The sequence below is a fragment of the Staurois parvus genome, unplaced genomic scaffold (assembly GCF_062004578.1).
Source record: "Staurois parvus isolate SC_StPar_1 unplaced genomic scaffold, SC_StPar_1.0 ptg001336l, whole genome shotgun sequence".
NCBI classification, from domain to species: Eukaryota; Metazoa; Chordata; class Amphibia; order Anura; family Ranidae; genus Staurois; species Staurois parvus.
The window spans coordinates 512,254-533,423 of NW_028319132.1; the positions used below are offsets into that span (position 1 = coordinate 512,254).

The 21,170-nt window shown below is 44.0% G+C and overlaps 1 protein-coding gene across 1 annotated transcript in view; it reads right to left on the minus strand.

Moving 5' to 3' along the window:
• The window catches only part of AMFR (autocrine motility factor receptor), a 71,933-nt gene that overhangs the window by 43,739 nt on the left and 7,024 nt on the right, over positions 1-21,170 (minus strand). The gene's annotated exons all lie outside the window — the stretch shown is intronic.

The following is a 21,170-nucleotide window of genomic DNA, read 5'->3' on the forward strand; positions in this document are numbered from 1 at the left end:
GCGCTTGTCTTCTCTCTCCCTTACCTCAATGTATCCGGCTATCCCCTACTCTGGCTGCCTTTTGGTGATTCCTGAATACTCAGCTCTTCAGGGAAGCCTATTTATGTCTCCAATTAAACATTTAAGACTACCATCAGCTCATCCCCCATTTTTATAACCTTTTGTACCACTTGCCCCACCTTGCTAGACTGTAAGCTCTTATGAGCAGGACCCACTTAACCTTCTTCTATTTTACTGAACTGCAACTGTACTGTCTCCCTTTATATTGTAAAGTGTTGGCGCTATATAAATCCGGCCTTATAATAATAGAAGACAGGTGGCAGTGTTACAAATTTGGGAAACAGTTTTCTGATGTCAAAAAGCACTAAAAGATATAGCAGAGAGCGCATCTGCAACATGACCATCTAGCAAAGCCAACAAAGCATCTGCCAGTAGTGTTACCACATCCATCTTGGTCTGAATGGAGCAATGAGGATCACTGAAATGCCCTCCTTCCCAATCCTGCAAAGCAGATAAAGTAGTAGGGAAGGAAAAACAAACATCAGGACGTACTGAGCCACCAGAGAATCCAGTCTTACCCCTGGGGGATCCCTGTACCTGGAGACAAACATGTCTAGTTTGCTGTGGAAGGCCAGGTGATCCACATATGGTGCCCTTCACTGGTAACACAGGTACCCAAAACCTGCAGGTGTAGGGACCACTCTCTGGGTCCAGGCATTGCTGGATGAGGAAATCTGTTGGCCAGTTGTTTATGCCTAGTATGTACACCACAGATAAGGCTGGAATAGGAAGTGCTGCCCAGGACAGGATCCACATCAAGTACTACAGCCACAGCAAGAATTCTGGTTCACCCCGATGATTGATGTATGCTACTGCTATAGTGCTGCCATGCTTTTAGTATGAAGGATTATTAGTTTTTATATTTACAGTGTCAACCCTCCTGTAGATGCCAGTGAAATTTGAAGGTTAGAAGACTCTGTGGGGTTTATTTACTAAAGCTGGAGAGTCCAAAATCAGACTCCCTTCTGCATAGAAACCAATCAGCTTCCAGGTTTCATTGCCAAAGCTTCATTGAACAAGCTGAGGTTAGAAGCTGAGTGGTTTCTATGCAGAAGGGAGTCTGATTTTGGACTCTCCAGCTTTAGTAAATAAACCCGTGTGTCCCTTAACCACTTGAGCCCCAGAGGATTTACCCCCCTTAATGACCAGGCCTTTTTTTGCTGTTTGGCGCTGCACTAATTCAAATGATAATTGCGCGGTCATGCAATGCTGTACCCAAACAAAATTTACGTCCTTTTCTTCACACAAATGGAGCTTTCTTTTGGTGGTATTTGATCACCTGTGCGCTTTTTATTTTCGGCGCTATAAACAAAAAAAACACGAAAATCTTGAAAAAAAACCAATTTTTTCTACTTTCAGCTATAAAAAATATATCGTAAACTCAAAGTTAGTCATAAATTTAAGCCAAAATGTATTCTGCTACATGTTTTTGGTAAAAAAAATCCCAAGAAGTGTATATTGATTGCTTTGTGTGAACGTTATAGCGTCTACAAACTATGGTATAGATACTGTAATTTATGCCTTTTTTTGCTATACAGCGCTGCACTAATTCAAATGATAATTGCGCGGTCATGCAATGCTGTACCTAATCAAAATTTACGTCCTTTTTTTCACACAAATAGAGCTTTCTTTTGGTGGTATTTGATCACCTGTGCGCTTTTTATTTTTGGCGCTATAAACAAAAAAACACGAAAATCTTGAAAAAAAAACAATTTTTTCTACTTTCAGCTATAAAAAATATATCGTAAACTCAAAGTTAGTCATAAATTTCATCCAAAATGTATTCTGCTACATGTTTTTGGTAAAAAAAATCCCAATAAGTGTATATTGATTGCTTTGTGTGAACGTTATAGCGTCTACAAACTATGGTATAGATACTGTAATTTATGCCTTTTTTTGCTATACAGCGCTGCACTAATTCAAATGATAATTGCGCGGTCATGCAATGCTGTACCCAATCGAAATTTACGTCCTTTTTTTCACACAAATAGAGCTTTCTTTTGGTGGTATTTGATCACCTGTGCGCTTTTTATTTTTGGCGCTATAAACAAAAAAACACGAAAATCTTGAAAAAAAAACAATTTTTTCTACTTTCAGCTATAAAAAATATATCGTAAACTCAAAGTTAGTCATAAATTTAAGCCAAAATGTATTCTGCTACATGTTTTTGGTAAAAAAAATCCCAATAAGTGTATATTGATTGCTTTGTGTGAACGTTATAGCGTCTACAAACTATGGTATAGATACTGTAATTTATGCCTTTTTTTGCTATACAGCGCTGCACTAATTCAAATGATAATTGCGCGGTCATGCAATGCTGTACCCAATCGAAATTTACGTCCTTTTTTTCACACAAATAGAGCTTTCTTTTGGTGGTATTTGATCACCTGTGCGCTTTTTATTTTTGGCGCTATAAACAAAAAAACACGAAAATCTTGAAAAAAAAACAATTTTTTCTACTTTCAGCTATAAAAAATATATCGTAAACTCAAAGTTATTCATAAATTTCAGCCAAAATGTATTCTGCTACATGTTTTTGGTAAAAAAAATCCCAATAAGTGTATATTGATTGCTTTGTGTGAACGTTATAGCGTCTACAAACTATGGTATAGATACTGTAATTTATGCCTTTTTTTGCTATACAGCGCTGCACTAATTCAAATGATAATTGCGCGGTCATGCAATGCTGTACCCAATCGAAATTTACGTCCTTTTTTTCACACAAATAGAGCTTTCTTTTGGTGGTATTTGATCACCTGTGCGCTTTTTATTTTTGGCGCTATAAACAAAAAAACACGAAAATCTTGAAAAAAAAACAATTTTTTCTACTTTCAGCTATAAAAAATATATCGTAAACTCAAAGTTAGTCATAAATTTCAGCCAAAATGTATTCTGCTACATGTTTTTGGTAAAAAAAATCCCAATAAGTGTATATTGATTGCTTTGTGTGAACGTTATAGCGTCTACAAACTATGGTATAGATACTGTAATTTATGCCTTTTTTTGCTATACAGCGCTGCACTAATTCAAATGATAATTGCGCGGTCATGCAATGCTGTACCCAATCGAAATTTACGTCCTTTTTTTCACACAAATAGAGCTTTCTTTTGGTGGTATTTGATCACCTGTGCGCTTTTTATTTTTGGCGCTATAAACAAAAAAACACGAAAATCTTGAAAAAAAAACAATTTTTTCTACTTTCAGCTATAAAAAATATATCGTAAACTCAAAGTTAGTCATAAATTTAAGCCAAAATGTATTCTGCTACATGTTTTTGGTAAAAAAAATCCCAATAAGTGTATATTGATTGCTTTGTGTGAAAGTTATAGCGTCTACAAACTATGGTATAGATAATTTGAAATTTACACAGCTTTTACTTTCTGACCGCCCATCACATCTCTTGAGGTGCTAAAATACCAGGATAGAACAAACACCCCCAAATGACCCCTTTTTGGAAAGCAAATCTCAGGGAGGGGGAGGGGGGGCCATTTTCTCCCGCTGCTTGTAAAGGCAATTCTGCAGCTAATTAACCACTAGGAATGCTTTTACATGAAAGCCCATTTCCGGCTGAAAAAAATAAAACCAGGATGATGCCTGCAGCTGCAGGCATCACCCTGGTATAACCATTCAAAGTCCAGTGATGTACCAGTACGTCACTGGTCCTTGTTGGGTGTATATGCTATGTTCTTTTTTTCTTTATGCAGCCTGTGGGCTGAATGAAAAAAAAGAGAAGAAATCTCTGCCAGAAAAAGTGTGTGGTATGCCCACCATTAGAAACCTCCCTCAATCCACCCACTTCTAATGGTGGGCACATATGAAATGTGCCAACAAATATAAAATATATATGCCGAAGCATGGGGGCCATCCACCCACTGGCCACCCCAGGCCCCCATGCTTTGGCATATATTTTCTTTTTTTTAACTGCGGATGAAAAATCTCATCCGACAGCACTGCACACACCTACTTATGTCTATTCTGAAAGCAAGACCCTGTTGCTGTCAGAATAAACAGGTCAGTGCTGCAGTTTGACGTTCCTGCAAAGAAATCAACAAGGGTTAACAATAAAACATAAACTCAACAACTTTATAATGAAAAGTGTGTGGTGGTATGCCCACCATTAGAAACCTCCCTCAATCCACCCACTTCTAATGGTGGGCACATATGAAATGTGCCAACAAATATAAAATATATATGCCGAAGCATAGGGGCCATCCACCCAGTGGCCACCCCAGGCCCCCATGCTTTGGCATATATTCTCTTTTTTTTAACTGCGGATGAAAAATCTCATCCGACAGCACTGCACACACCTACTTATGTCTATTCTGAAAGCAAGACCCTGTTGCTGTCAGAATAAACAGGTCAGTGCTGCAGTTTGACGTTCCTGCAAAGAAATCAACAAGGGTTAACAATAAAACATAAACTCAACAACTTTATAATGAAAAGTGTGTGGTGGTATGCCCACCATTAGAAACCTCCCTCAATCCACCCACTTCTAATGGTGGGCACATATGAAATGTGCCAACAAATATAAAATATATATGCCGAAGCATAGGGGCCATCCACCCAGTGGCCACCCCAGGCCCCCATGCTTTGGCATATATTCTCTTTTTTTTAACTGCGGATGAAAAATCTCATCCGACAGCACTGCACACACCTACTTATGTCTATTCTGAAAGCAAGACCCTGTTGCTGTCAGAATAAACAGGTCAGTGCTGCAGTTTGACGTTCCTGCAAAAAAATCAACAATGGTTAACAATAAAACATAAACTCAATAAAACAACTTTATAAGGAAAAGTGTGTGGTGGTATGCCCACCATTAGAAACCTCCCTCAATCCACCCACTTCTAATGGTGGGCACACATGAAATGTGCCAACAAATATAAAATATATATGCCGAAGCATAGGGGCCATCCACCCACAGGCCACCCCAGGCCCCCATGCTTTGGCATATATTCTGTTTTTTATAACTGCGGATGAAAAATCTCATCCAACAGCGCTGCTCACGCTGACTTATGTCTATTCTGAGAGCAAGTTCCTGTTGCTGTCAGAATAAACAGGTCAGCGCTGCAGCTGAAAGCATTCCTGCAAACAGAAATGGTTAACAATAAAACAACAATAAACCAGTGAAAGTCGAACAATCACAAAAATGACAACAACAAAAAAAACTATAACTATTTTTGGTTTTTACATTTTTTTATTTTTTTGGGGGGTATTTGTACTTTTATTTATTTTTTTTATTTTTTTTAACTTTTTTTTCCAAACTTCAAACATTTAAACAGCTGGTAGGGTCTCTCCAAATGCGATAGCCAGTTTCCTGACTACCGAACATCTTTTGAGACCCTGTGTAAATGTGCCCTGATCTGTGCCGTGCTGTACCCTATACTAATAGTTCACTAGTGTATGGTAGAGGCGGAAGCAGGGCTTGATGCAGAGGCCAGGTTGGCCAGGACAGGAGGGACAACAATAGCGGCTGTCACGCCTAATTCCATGTTTGCTGCAGACACGACATCTTTTTTGGGGTCTTCTTTGGGTTGGGGTACCAGGAATGGTATCGAGAAAATGTCTCTCATGCAGACGGCTAACTGCATCTGGGAGAGGGATTTGGGGCACAGCACCTTCTGGATACAAAAGGGCCCTGATGTTCTCTAACTGGAAATTTAGGTATGATCCACTATGTCCAGTTGCTTTATAGAGAACAAAAGCATTATATAGAGCCAATTGAAATAAATAAACTGACACTTTTATGTACCAGCGTTTGGATTTTCGGGAAACTAAATACGGCTGCATCATCTGGTCATTGAAGTCCACCCCTCCCATGTTAAGGTTATAATCGTGGACACAGAGGGGCTTCTCAACAACACCAGTTGCCGTGGTAATTTGGACGGTCGTATCTGCATGAATGGAAGACAGGAGGTAAACATCCCGTTTGTCCTTCCACTTCACTGCGAGCAATTCTTCATTTCTCAAGCAGGCTTTTTCCCCCTTTTTAAGACGGGTATTTACAAGCCGTTGGGGGAAGCCTCGGCGATTAGATCGCACAGTGCCACATGTGCAAATTCCCAAATTGAACAAATGTCTAAATAGTGGCACGCTTGAATAAAAATTGTCCACGTATAAGTGGTACTCCATGTGGAAATAGGATGACGCCAAGTCCCAAACTATCTTGCCACTGCTCCCCATGTAGTCTGGGCATCCGGGGGGCTCCAAGTAACTATCTTTTCCCTCGTAAATCCGAAACTTACATGTATAGCCTGTTGCCCTCTCACAGGTCTTATACATCTTGATCCCATATCTGGCACGCTTGCTGGGGAGATATTGTTTGATTACAAGGCGGCCAGAATATTGAATGAGGGACTCATCGATGCAGATGTTTTTCTGGGGAGTATACACATCTGCAAATTTTTGGTTAAAGTGATTTACGAGGGGCCGAATTTTGTGGAGCCGGTCAAATTCAGGGTCACCCCGAGGAAGACTGAGTGAGTTGTCGTAGAAGTGCATAAAACGCATTATACTCTCATATCTATGCCTGGCCATGGCAGCAGAGAACACGGGCATGTGAACAAGAGGGTCGGTGGACCAATACAACCGCAATTGATTTTTATCATTAATGCCCATGTTGAGGGTTAGGCCCAAAAAAACTTTAAATTCGGAAACCGTAATGGGTTTCCATGCGAGTGGTCTGGCAAGGTTTGAATTTGGGTTGGCGGCGATAAATTGGCGTGCATATAAATTGCTTTGATCCACAATCAATGCATAAAGATCTTCTGTGAAAAACAGCTCAAAAAAATTAAGGGGAGTATTTAAATTTGCTGTTTCCACCTGAATTCCGGGTTGGGCAGTGAATGGGGGAAGTACGGGTGCTGCAGAATTTGTGGGCTGCCAATCGGGATTTGCAAGCACATCCGGAAGGACACTAGGGGCTCTACGGGCCTGTCTGCGAATTCTTGGTGGCCGCGGGACACTACTTGTGCTCGCCACCGCACCAGCTTGTACTGCACTTATGGGACTCGCCACGTCACCAAGTGATACTGCAGTGCTGGTATGCCTACGACCAGGACGTACTAGGCCGCTGGTGCTCGCCAGTTCACCAAAAGATACTGCGGCACTAGTACTGGCACTCTGCTGCATATGAGAGTCATCATGCATTTGTACCACCTCAGCAACCTGTGAATGGGATCGGGTACGCCTGACCTTAGCAGGGACCACTTCCTCGTCGCCTGAGCTAGCTGTCAGGGTGCCGCTGCTGTCTATAGGTTCGTATTCTGAGCCTGATTCTGCCAGTGAGTCTTCCCCTTCGCTCTCACTTGACATGCTCAGAATCCTATAGGCCTCTTCACTAGTGTACCTTTGCTTAGACATTTTGGCCACTAAATTTACAGGTACCTAGTGCGACTCACGGGAAAAAGAGCGCCTGGCTGTCAGGGACTGCTTGAACCGCTACAAAAAATTTACCGACAAGTGCTAACAGATATCAGGCCTGATTCTGTGAACACTGCGGTTTTGTGTGTAATATGTATCAAGTGACAGTTATCTACTGACACTGCACTTGCCGGGGGAGAAGGGGGGGGCGTAGGGGCTAAACGCAGGTGCTGGCAGGTGTTGGGGCTGATCCCGCTAACACTGCGTTTTTGGGGATACTAAAGTAATGTGAATGCTGGTATAGCGCTGATCTGATCAAAGATATTGATCCAATCAGACACTATACTAGCAATGAAGGTTTAGCGTGCAAGTAAGCGTGTTCCTGGCAATCAAGGGGTCAAATGTGATTATCTGTGTACTAGCGGGCAAACTGGTGCTATCTGGGAGGGGCGCTAACACTATTGGAAGTCGCTAGCGACACTGATACAGTGATCAGTAAAAATTGGTTCACTGAGCAGTGACACTGGTGACAGGGCAGTGAAGGGGTCAACTCAGGGGGGAGGGGGGGGCGATCAAGGGGTTAGACGGGATCACTGGTGTATTAGCGGGCAATCTGGCGCTATCTGGGAGGGGCGCTAACACTAACGGAAGTCGCCAGCGACACTGATACAGTGATCAGTAAAAATTGGTTCACTGATCAGTGACACTGGTGACAGGGCAGTGAAGGGGTCAACTCGGGGAGGGGGGGGGGGCGATCAAGGGGTTAGACGGGACTACTGGTGTATTAGCGGGCAATCTGGCGCTATCTGGGAGGGGCGCTAACACTAACGGAAGTCGCCAGCGACACTGATACAGTGATCAGTAAAAATTGGTTCACTGATCAGTGACACTGGTGAGAGGGCAGTGAAGGGGTCAACTCAGGGGGGGGGGGGGCGATCAAGGGGTTAGATGGGACTACTGGTGTATTAGTGGGCAATCTGGCGCTATCTGGGAGGGGCGCTAACACTATCGGAAGTCGCCAGCGACACTGATACAGTGATCAGTAAAAATCGCTTCACTGATCAGTGACACTGGTGACAGGGCAGTTAAGGGGTTAACTGGGGGGGTGGGGGGGGAAATTAAGGGGTTAAATGGCTTTATTGGTGTACTGGGGGGCAAACTGGTGCTATCTGGGAGGGGCGCTAGCACTATTGGAAGTCGCCAGCGACACTGATACAGTGATCAATAAAAATCGCTTCACTGATCAGGTACACTGGTGACAGGGCAGTGAAGGGTTAACTGGGGGGGGGCAATCAGGGGGTTAAATGTGTCCTAGAGTGTGTTCTAACTGTTAGTGTAGTGTTTTACTCACGTTTAAATGTCTCTTCTTCTCTGTCTGGAACGGAATGTGTCCAGGCAGAGAAGAATGACATCATATCCTGCCCTGTGTAAATATCAACACAGGACAGGATAGGACAGGGACCGATCATCCGATTTCAGCCAGAAATCACTGGCTGAAATCTAATGATTGATCCCTCCTGGATCGAATCGGATCACCCGCGGGTCGGCGGGCGCGCGCGCGCGCGCGCCCCCTGCCCGCGAAAGTGTCGGGAGCGCGGAACCCGTTTTTAAACGTGGTTTTGCGCTCCACTGCCGCCCTGCACACATATAAACACAGTGGCAGGGCGGCAAGCGGTTAATGGATGAGAAAGAAATGTATTTTATAAGAACACCTTGAAGCCAAATTCATTGACCTTTTGTCAACACACTCTGAGCTGTACTACCTACATCTCATGCTCCAAAATGCAGGGGCAAACCCACGTAGGTTAATCCTGGTTCACACCTATGCATGTTTAATCTGCAATTAAAAAAGTTAATGACCATTACCAAAAATGCAGCATCTGAAAACGTAAATAAATAGTAAATCATGGACTGTAGCGTTTCTGCAAAAAGCACTAAGAATGCATAGGTGTGAACCAGACAAAGGCTAGTGCTTGAATGGCGTTAAAGTATAACTAAAGGGAAAACTTTGGACAGAGTGGAGAGGGATTACAACACCTTATGGGGTTTTTTTACAGCCTGTGCCCCCGTTTGGAAGATTCACCCCCTCTATTTGTCCGGTTTACCAATAAAATTGAAAGTGAAAGTAAAAGAAACCCCAAATTTTTGGTTGTTCCCAGAAAAGTAACAGAAGGGAAATTTCCCAATGGGTCCCCAAGGAACTCCCTTAATTTCTAGAGATTTTCTCACTTCCTGTTTTAGCGAAGGGACAGCTATGGGGCGTTGCGCTACTTTAACTGACAATTGTGCGTTCATGCGATGCTGCACCAAACTTTTTTCCAATGGATTGAGCTTTCTTTTGGTGGTATTTGATCGCCTATGCGATTTTTATTTTTTGCGCTATAAAAAAAGTAATAATTTTGAGGAAAAGAAAAACAACATTTGTGACTTTTTGCTATTAATCATGTCCAGTAAAAAAATTTGAAAAATCAAATTTCCTCATAAATTTAGGCCAAAATGTATTCTGCTACATGTCCCATCCCAATATATGTAAATTAATTGGTTTACGTGAAAGTTATAGCATTTACAAATGGTAATATAGATAATGGAACTTTTTTTTTTTTTTTACTAGTAATGGCAGCAATCAGCAACTTATAGCGGGACTGTGAGACTGCGGAGGGCATTCAGACACTGGAGAGAACTGACTTGGTGTCACGGACATCCTCAGTGACACCAATACAGTGATCAGTGCTAAAAAAAAAAAAAAGCACTGACACTGTACTAAGGGCACTGGGCAGGATGGGGTTAACATGAGGAGCGATCAAAGGTTAAGTGTGTGCTGTTTCACTGTAAGCTCTGTGTGTGTGCTCCACTGTAATCACACTGCTTTGAATGACTGTGCTGTGCACAGCCATCCAAAGTAGTGTGCAGGAGCTGACAGGGCGGAGAACTGTATTGTTTGAATACAGTTCTCCTCCCCATCGGAGATGCTCGGCAATCACCGGGTGCTGGCAAGTAATCACCAGTGGGACCCGGTGATTGACGGCCGCGGCTGGCAGCACGTGTAGGGCACACGTGTGTCCCCTACTCGAAAATGCAAAATCAGGTATATATACGTGATTTTGCACAACCGTGCTGCCCTGTAGTAGTATATCTGCTAGAGGGCGGTCAGGAAGTGCTTAACCACTTGCCTACCGGGCACTTATACCCCCTTCCTTACCAGGCCAATTTTCAGCTTTCAGCGCTGCCGCACTTTGATTGACAATTGCGCGGTCATGCAACATTGTACCCATATGAAATTTTGATCATTTTTTTCTCACAAATAGAGCTTTCTTTTGGTGGTATTTAATCGCCACTGGGTGCTTTACTTTTTGCACTGTAAATTAAAAAAAGTGCAAAAAATTTGAAAAAAAAAAAAAAGTTTATTTGTTTCTTTTATAAAATTTTTCAAACAGGTATTTTTTCTCCTTCACTGATTTGCGTTGATGAGGCGGCACTGATGGGCACTGATAGGCGGCACTGATGGGCACTGATAGGCAGTACTAATGAGGTGGCACGGATAGGCGGCACTGATAGACAGCACTAATTAGGGGTCACGGATAGGCGGCACTGATATGCAGCACTGATAGGCGGCACTGATAGGTGACACTGATGATGGGTACTGATAGACGGCACTGACTGGCATCACTTCTGGGCACTGACTGGCACAACCCCTGGGCCCTGACTGGTGGCACTGACTGGCAGCACTGCTGGGCTGCACTGGTGGGTGGCACTGGTGGGCAGCACTGGTGGGTGGGCACAAGTGGGTGGCACTGGTGGGCACAGGTGGGTGGGCACAGGTGGGTGGCACTGCTGGGCACATGTAGGTGGCACTTCTGGGCACAGGTAGGTGGCACTGCAGAGTGGCACAGGTGGGTGCACTGCTGGGCACAGGTAGGTGGCACTGCTGGGCACAGGTGGGGGCACTGCTGGGATCGGGTGGGCGGGGCTAGTGGGCGCACTGCTGGGCGGAACTTGCGGGTGTCACTGCTGGGCACCGATCATCAGGGCACTGATCATCAGTGCCCTGATGATCGGTGCCGATCCCCGCTCTGACAACTGCCGGTTCTCGGCAGTACTTTCCTCACGATCTGACAGCGTGAGGAAAGTGCAGCCGAGAACCGGCACTTGCATTTCCCTGTGATCAGCGTGTCATTGAACACCGCTGATCACGTGGTAAAAGGCCGATGGGATCGGCCTTTCACCACATCACGTGATCAGCTGTGTCTGTAGGACACAGCGATCACGGAGATCGCCGGGTGCGCGCCCCCTGGGGCGCGCAGGAGAGCGCGTTCTGGGAGGACGTCATATGACGTCCACTCAGAACTGGCCGGCCGCAGTGAAGCCGTCATTCGGCTATGCGCGGTCGGCAAGAGGTTAATGTGCCATTTTCAAGTTTACTGGAGTGTTTATTTAACATAAATAGCTTTTTGTAGATCATTTAACAGCCCAGTACAAAATAAAACACTCATGGCAACAGAACGGAATTCTGATTTCAACAGGTTAAAATGGCAAAACTTTAGAAAGGTGATTTCTGGTTGGCTGTAATCTCTAACTGCAACAACTAAACATGTATAAAATGTACTTGGTTAAAAAAAAAAAAAGAGAGATTACATTGTGAAATAGTACATTGCATTTTAAAACAATGTAACTGAAATAAAGAAAAACTCTGGGTATTCCTGATAAATTAACCATTTGCCGCCCGCCCTATGGCCGAATGGCGGGTGGCAAATGTCATCAGCGTTCTGGGTGGATGCCACATGGCGTCCTCCCGCACATGCGCAGATTGCGCTCCTGCAGAGCGGAGCGATCTGTCACCGGCTGTGTACCTCGGACACGGCCGATGACAGATCTGAGTATCGGCCCCGTTGCCGGTACCATGTGACCTGCTGTGACCAATCACAGCAGGTCACATGACAGTTGTATACAATGAATGGCTTCATTCATGCCATCCATTGTATACTAGTGTCTAGCTGTGAATGGTCACAGCAATCACATGCACAGCATGTGATCACAGCTAAGCACAAAAAAAAAAAAAAAAATCCCTGAATGAATCGATGTCATTCAGGTAAATGCTTTCTTATAGCAAAGTAATTCTTTGCTATAAGCAAATTGTGTAAAAAAAAAAAAAAAACTGATCACTTCCCCAAAGTAGTACAATGTTACTATAGTAACATTGTACTACTTTGGTCATAGTGAAATATGAAAAAAAAAATCTTAAAAAAAAAGAAAAAAAATTTAATAAAAAATAATAAAAAAATAAAATAATATATATATATTTTTTCATACTGTCACCAGTCAGTGTCCCTGATCACTGCCATGCCAGTTATATGATGACGCTGTACTGCACTGGTGACAATATGTAAAAAAAAAATAGTGAAAGTAATTTTTTTAATTTTCCGAAATATTATGAAAAAAAAATACTTCAAAAAACTCGCAATGCCTCTTATGAAGTATGTCGGACTGTCTACTTTGCAAAAAGGGGTCATTTGGGGAATATCTGTACTGTTCTGACATTCTTGGATCTCAAGATATTAGATTAGCCGTCAGTACTTCAGGATTGATCAATATTCAGATCTATACCACAGTTTGTGAACTCTATAACTTTCCTACAAACTAAAAAATACATCCTAATTTGGGTTATTTTCACCAAAGACATGTAGCAGAATACATCTCGGCCTAAATTTATGAAGAACAATTATTTATTTGCAAACTTTTATAACAGAAACAAAGAAAAACTTTTTTTTTTTCAAAATTTTTGGTCTTTTTTTGTTAATTTAGCAAAAAATAAAAACCCCAGCGGTGATTAAATACCACCAAAAGAAAGCTCTAGTTGTGTGAAGAAAATAAAATTTTAGTTTGTGTACAATGTTGTATGACTGCGCAATTGTCATTCAAAGTGTGAGAGCGGTGAAACCTGAAAACTGGCCTGGGCAGGAAGGTGTAAAATTGCCCGGTATTGAATTGGTTAATATTGCACCACCCCTCCCCATCTGATGGAAAATATAATGTTTGTTTTCCTGATTGGAGTGAGGGGATTTTACTGAGTCACAAGTTAGTGAAAGGTATACATTTGATCTAGTTCTAACATGTGGAAAAGGCCAGAATGAGAGTAGTTGGCCATACTGCAGGTTATTGATCCCTTTACTCTATGTCCTTCTGTATATTATCAAGTTCACGGTCAACAACAGTCACATAGGACATGTAGAGGCCTACACACCAAATAGGCAAGCTATTTTAAGGCACAGCATCTTTAAATAACTTATTAAAGCAGTCATACGTTTCTAGTATATCAGGCTGGGAAAGCAAACATGTCTTGGCCATGATTAGTAACAGAAAATGCTAGTAGCTGTAATGTAAACTATGTTCTAACTACTTGTTGAAGCCGTACAGTGAAGCCACAACATATACAAAGCAGTGTTTATGTAAAGTCAATGGTGTCACATTTAAAATCATTGTTAAACACTTAGCTAGATTTATAGAAGTTTAAAGTTTTATTTTGCTAAGTTGTTATACACATTCTTTATTTTACAAATAAACATGATGACGACTTCAATAGCTAAAAACTGCTTTAGAAATGCCAGACAAAAAAAACAAATGTTTTAGCGGTTTTTGCCGGCGTTCAGCAATGTTCAGCCTAGGGTGTAAGTTACGTTTAGTAGCTTTGGCATTAAAGTGTTACTAAACCTACAATTGTAAAATCAGTCTGTATATGCAGTAAAGCATGCTTGTTATACTCACTGTGGAACTTAAGGGGTTAATCCTCAGCATTGTGCAGAAAGGCTGTTTGATCCCATCTACTATATACCCCATACTCATTCACATGAGGGGGGGGGGGCAGGATCTAGGAGCAAGCTTGTTAAAGGATGCTTCCAGATTCCGATAAGCTCCCATCTGCAGATCCCCACAACCACCAGCCAGGGTTGTGGGGAAGAGGCCCTTGTCCTCATCAATATGGGGACAAGGTGCTTTGGAGGGAACCTCCCTTGCCCCAAAGCACCCCCCCATGTTGAGGGCATGTGGCCTGGAATGGTTTGGGGGGGGGGGGGATGCGATCTGCCAGGCTGCATGTTTGCATAAGGGTCTTGTATGGACGGGACCCCACGATGGGCACTTTTACCCTCTTCCTGTCCAGGAATAGAGCTTTCTTTTGGTGGTGTTTAATTGCCAATGGGATTTTTATTTTTTGCACTGTAAAGGTTTTCTTTGTTTCTACTATAAAATTTTGCAAACAGGTAATTTTTCTCCTTCACTGATGTGCATTGATGAGGCTGCACTAATGGGCAGTGATTGGTAGCACTGATGAGGCAGCACTGGTGGGCATTGATGAGGAAGCACTGATAGACAGTACTGATGGGCACTAATAGCACTGACGGGCGGCACTGCTGGGCAGCATTGCTGGCGGCACTGATAATCAGAGCCCTGATTATTAGTGCAGATCTCCCCTGTCACATTTGCCAGTTATCAACAGTACGTTCCTCACGATGTGACAGCGTGAGGAAAGTGCAGCTGATCACCGGCAACTGTATTTACATTGTGATCTGCTGTGTCATTGGACACAGCTGATCACATGGTAAAAGGCCACAGTGATATGCTTTTTACCTCATCACGTGATCAGCTGTGTCTGTAGGACACAGTGATCACAGACAGCGCCGGGTGCTCGCCTCTGGGGGCGCGCAGGGGGTACGTTCTGGGAGGACGCCCTCCCAGAACCGGACAACCGCACTGTAGCCATCTTTTGGCTATAACGCGGTTAAAATCCATACCAGAACCAGAGGGACTGGTATGGATGGAGGGGAACCCCTACGCCATGTTTTTGCATTTTTTAATGCCGCTAATGATTGTTTTGTTTTTTTTAACATTCAGTTGTCAGCAGGGAATCCTGCTGACAGCTGATGACTTATTCATTGTTAAGGGCGCAGCAGCTGGCTTCCCAGCCCTCTCCTTAACCACCAGTGACAAAAAAAACTTTTCTGCCACTAAACGCTGCTAAAAGCCCTTTGTGTGCGCAAACACATAGGATAACATGCAGGGGAGTTTAAAGGCAGTAAAAAAAAAAAGTCTGCCACCCAAAGCGGCAGCTGTAATAACGCGCATAGTGCATGAGGCCTAACTGTCTAGGCAGATCCTAAAGAAACAGCTTTGAGTGCAAATGCAGTTATGTATTGCCTAAAAATTCATCAAAAAGACAGTCACCTTGCCCACTCAGGATATGACGGTGTCTGTGTAAAGTTCTACTGTAAGGGATTCATTTCAACCAACACGCAAGCTACACCTATTATGAAGCCAGCGCTCAGTAAGTGATCTAGAGCTGAAATATTCCTAAAACAGTGAAAACATTAACTTTGCTGATCTTTGCTCCAATTCTTCACCTGTTACGTGGCCTGAATTGTTCTCAGTTGCATCATATATCAGCCAGCCGAGAGGAAAGCTAATCTTCACTATCTAGTGGTAAAGGATTAGGGTGGAATATAGCACGACACTCTGGAGGGTTAGAAAGGACAACGGACACAGGAGCGGACACGAACAACAAACAGAAACGATGTGAAGCTCTCAGAAATTTAGATTAACTTCCCTAGTGGTCTGATTATGTCCATACTTTTTTTGCATGTAAATATGTATTTTTTTATTGTAGGCCTGTCATTTTTTAGGAATAACTCACTTAAATCTGTCCGAACAAGAGTCTAGTAAACATCCCGGGTATGATACAATTTGAAACACGAAATCATACATTATAATTTAATAAATAATCATAAAAAATAATATAATAATAAATTTAATTCAATAATATAATCAAACCAAAAACACTGAAATCTGAAACAGGAGCGCCAAGTTCGCACATCACTGAGCAAAGTCACAAAACCGTTTTCAGTGTCTGATGACGAATTTCCACCACGAATCATCACTCAATTCTGCAAGTGGTTCTAATTTACTATCGCTGTTCTCTAGCTGGTCTAAAACTGATTTTGACCAAAGGGACGCTTTTTGGACGCCATGGACATTTCTCAGTTTCTAGGCAGAAAGAACAGTAAAAATGCAGGCAGGGCACAGGACAAAGCACTCGGGACAAAATGTATGTGAAATGGTTTGAAACAGCAATGTTTTACTATGTGATTTTAGTGAATTTAGTGAATGCCACTTTTTGTCATTTTCAAATTTCCCGCCATTCCATCCCCGTACGTCTCGACGCTTGCAGGGGACAGAACCCAGATGACAGATGCCGGCATCCGCTGGAGGACATTGCCGGGGACACTGCAGGAGGGACATCGCGGGAGTGCAGGACAAGGTAAGTGAAGAACAGATCCCGGAGCAGCGCCGCATGGTAAGCCCGAGTGTAGCTCGGGGTTACCGCTTCTGGTACTGAAACTTTACCCCGAACTACACTCGGGAATACTGCCAGGGAGGATACCCAATTTATCATGCTCTCTACAGATCTACTATGTGTTGTACATCCAAAACCTGCACAGGAAGCCATGTTATTGCAAAAGTATTAGGATCCTTTGATCAGACCAATTCTCTCATATTTCTAAAACACCAGATCCAATAATGGAATACATAGTGAGACCTTTAATTAAAAGCAACGTACAAACAAAATGTAATTTCGCGTGACATTGATTTATGCCAGAAAACTTCTTAAGAAAGCTAAGAAATTGAACTATGCTGTTTGCTAAGAATTTAATCCATGTAGTGAAAGCTTGAAGTTAGAACAGGTGAAAACAATTTCCTAATACAAAGGACACAAAGGAGTCTAGTAACTGCAGCAGCTACAAATCTCGGATTATTTTCTTTTTCCCCATTTGCAGCTTCTACAATGCTTGCTTGTGCAGCTACAGATCACTAATGTGCCACTGTCAGCAGCAGCAGCTATGCTGAATAACATGAAAATCTACCAAAGCTGGAATCTCCTTTAGGCCTCATGCACATTGGGTGTTCTTGAAGCTACTGCTAGGGGCGTCAAGCTTTTTTTTTTTTTTTTAACTGCCTCTAAACTCCGCTGCATGTTATCCTATGTGTCCATGCACACATAGGCTTTTAGTAGCATTTTTTGGTAGGAGAGTTTAATAGCAGGAAAAAAAATACACTGCCATTGTGTCCTGGAGCAGTGGCGTTTTGGCTGAAAAACCACTTGAGGTGCTTAAACACGTGTAAATGCGCCTAAACACTAGGCATCTTTAGCGCTTGAGTGTTAATTTATTTCAATGGCCAAAATAATTTATTTATTCTGGCAAATGTAATTAACACCCAAACACTTGACGCACTTTTTTTGGTACACACTTTTACAAGCGTCAGGTGTTTTTTGGCACTGCTGGTTTCTTCTTGGGGAGTTGAGAATAAATGTCATGAGGCCTAAAACAGACCTTCACCCATTTAAATTTGATTTTCTCACCTGCCTCTCCCCCCCCCCCCCCCTTCCACTTACAGTGTAAAAAAAAAAAAGCAACCCCCATCCTCATTTTCTCAATCCTCACCATATCCAGCTACCATTGCCCCCTTGGGTGTCTATGTCACACATCTCGGGAGCCAGTGCAGTGGATCCTGCACACGTGTGGACACCATGCATTGGGGAATCTGGCATATGCACACACTTGTCAGCAATCAGCTCAAAAAAATTAAAGGAACACTTTTTAATCAGAGTATAGCATCAAGTCAATTAAACTCCTGGGATATTGATCTGGTCAGTAAAGTAGCAGAGGGGGTTGTTAATCAGTTTCAGCTGCTTTGGTGTTAATGAAATTAACAACAGGTGTACTAGATGGGCAACAATGAGACGAACCCCAAAACAAGAATGGTTTTACAGGTGGAGGCCACTGACATTTTTTTCCCTACTCATCTTTTCTGACTTTTTCACTAGTTTTGCATTTGGCTAGGGTCAGTGACTGCCATTAGGTATCGGGATGAAATCCTTGGACTAATTGTCAGACCCTACACTGGTGCAGTGGGTCCTGGGTTTCTCCTGGTGCACAACAATGCCCAGCCTCATGTGGCGAGAGTATGCAGGCGGTTCCAGGATGAAGGAATTGATACCATTGAATGGTCCCCACGCTCGCCTGACTTAAATCCAATAGAACACCTCTGGGACATCATGTTTCGGTCTATCCGACAACACCAGGTTGCACCGCAGACAATCCAGGAGCTCAGTGATGCCCTGGTCCAGATCTGGGAGGAAATACCCTAGGACACCGTCCATCATCTCATTATGAGAACTCCCCCGACGTTGCATACAAGCAAACCCTCAAATTTTAAACACACACACACATATATATATATATATATATATATACACACACACACACACACACACACACACACACACAAACATACATACAGTATCTCTCACAAAAGTGAGTCCAACCCTCACATTTTTGTAAATATTTTATTCTATCTTTTCATGTGACAACACTGAAGAAATGACACTTTGCTACAATGTAAAGTCATGAGTGTACAGCTTGTATAACAGTGTAAATTTGTTGTCCCCTCAAAATAACTCAACACACAGCCATTAATGTCTAAACCTTTGGCAACAAAAGTGAGTACACCCCTAAGTGACAATGTCCAAATTGGGCCCAATTAGCCATTTTCCCTCCCTGGTGTCATGTGACTCGTTAGTGTTACAAGGTCTCAGGTGTGAATGGGGAGCAGGTGTGTTAAATTTGGTGTTATCGCTCTCACTCTCTCATACTGGTCACTGGAAGTTCAACATGGCACCTCATGGCAAAGAACTCTCTGAGGATCTGAAAAAAAGAATTGTTGCTTTACAAAAAGATGGCCTAGGCCAGTGATGGCAAACCTTTTTGAGCCCGAGTGCCCAAAACTGCAACACAAACCAACTTTTTTATTTCAAAGTGCCAACACTGCAATTAACCACTTGCCTACCTGGACGCACTGACAGACGGCACTGATCGGTGGCACTGCTGGGCATCATTGATGGGTGGCACTGATGGGCAGCACTGATGGGCGACACTGATGGGCACTGACAGGTGGCACTGCTGGGCAGCACTGACAGGCGACACTGCTGGGCACTGATGGGTGACACTGCTGGGCACTGATGGATGACACTGCTGGACACTGCTGGGCATCATTGATGGGTGGCACTGATGGGCAGCACTGATGGGCGACACTGATGGGCACTGACAGGTGGCACTGCTGGGCAGCACTGACAGGCGACACTGCTGGGCACTGATGGGTGACACTGCTGGGCACTGATGGATGGCACTACTGGGCATCATTGATGGGTGGCACTGATGGGCAGCACTGATGGGCGACACTGCTGGGCACTGACAGGTGGCACTGCTGGGCAGCACTGACAGGCGACACTGCTGGGCACTGATGGGTGACACTGCTGGGCACTGATGGATGGCACTGCTGGGCATCATTGATGGGTGGCACTGATGGGCGATACTGCTGGGCACTGACATGTGGCACTGCTGGGCAGCACTGACAGGTGGCACTGCTGGGCAGCACTGACAGGCGACACTGCTGGGCACTGATGGATGGCACTGCTGGGCATCATTGATGGGTGGCACTGATGGGCGACACTGCTGGGCACTGACAGGCGACACTGCTGGGCACTGATGGATGACACTGCAAGCAGTTAATCTCACCTCTGGCAGCGTCGGTGTGGCTTCCAACCCAGCAGCTCATTCCCATTCATGCTGAACACGTTGCCCCTGGCCCCGGAGCAGTGTGGGAGCCTCTTCCTCTCTTCCGCGCCCATCCCCGGGTACATCTCCCCTGGTGCCAGAGCCGCATTGGAGCCGTTTCCTCTCGTCCACGCCCACCCTGGCCCCAGAGACATGTGGGAAATGTAGTTTGATGGGGGTCCAGTGTGGACGAGATCTGGATGGCCGGTCCATGTGCGCTCATCATCTTCTTCCTGGCGTGCCCACTTAGATGGCTCTGCGTGCCAGCTCTGGCACACGTGCCATAGGTTCGCCATCACTGGCCTAGGCTATAAGAAGATTGCAAAGACCCTGAAACTGAGCTGCAGCACGGTGGCCAAGACCATACAGTGGTTTAACAGGACAGATTCCACTCAGAACCGGCCTCACCATGGTCGACCAAAGAAGTTGAGTGCACATGCTCAGCGTCATATCCAGAGGTTGTCTTTGGGAAATAGACGTATGAGTGCTGCCAGCATTGCTGCAGAGGGTGAAGAGGTGGGGAGTCAGCCTGTCAGAGCTCAGACCATACACCGCACACTGCATCAAATTGGTCTGCATGGCTGTCGTCCCAGACGGAAGCCTCTTCTAAAGATGATGCACAAGAAAGCCTGCAGTTTGCTGAAGACAAGCAGACTAAGGACATGGAGTACTGGAACCATGTCCTGTGGTCTGATGAGACCAAGATAAACTGATTTGGTTCAGATGGTGTCAAGCATGTGTGGCGGCAACCAGGTGAGGAGTACCAAGACAAATGTGTCTTGCCTACAGTCAAGCATGGCGGTGGGCGTGTCATGGTCTGGGGCTGTATGAGTGCTGCCAGCACTGGGGAGCTACAGTTCATTGAGGAAACCATGATTGACAACATGTACTGTGACATACTGAAGCAGAGCATGATCCCCTCCCTTCGGATACTGGGCTGCAGGGCAGTATTCCAACATAAGGACCCCAAACACACCTCCAAGACAACCAATGCCTAAAGAAGCTGAGGGTAAAGGTGATGGACCCGCCAAGCATGTCTCCAGACCTAAACCCTATTGAGCATCTGTGGGGCATCCTCAAACTGAAGATGGA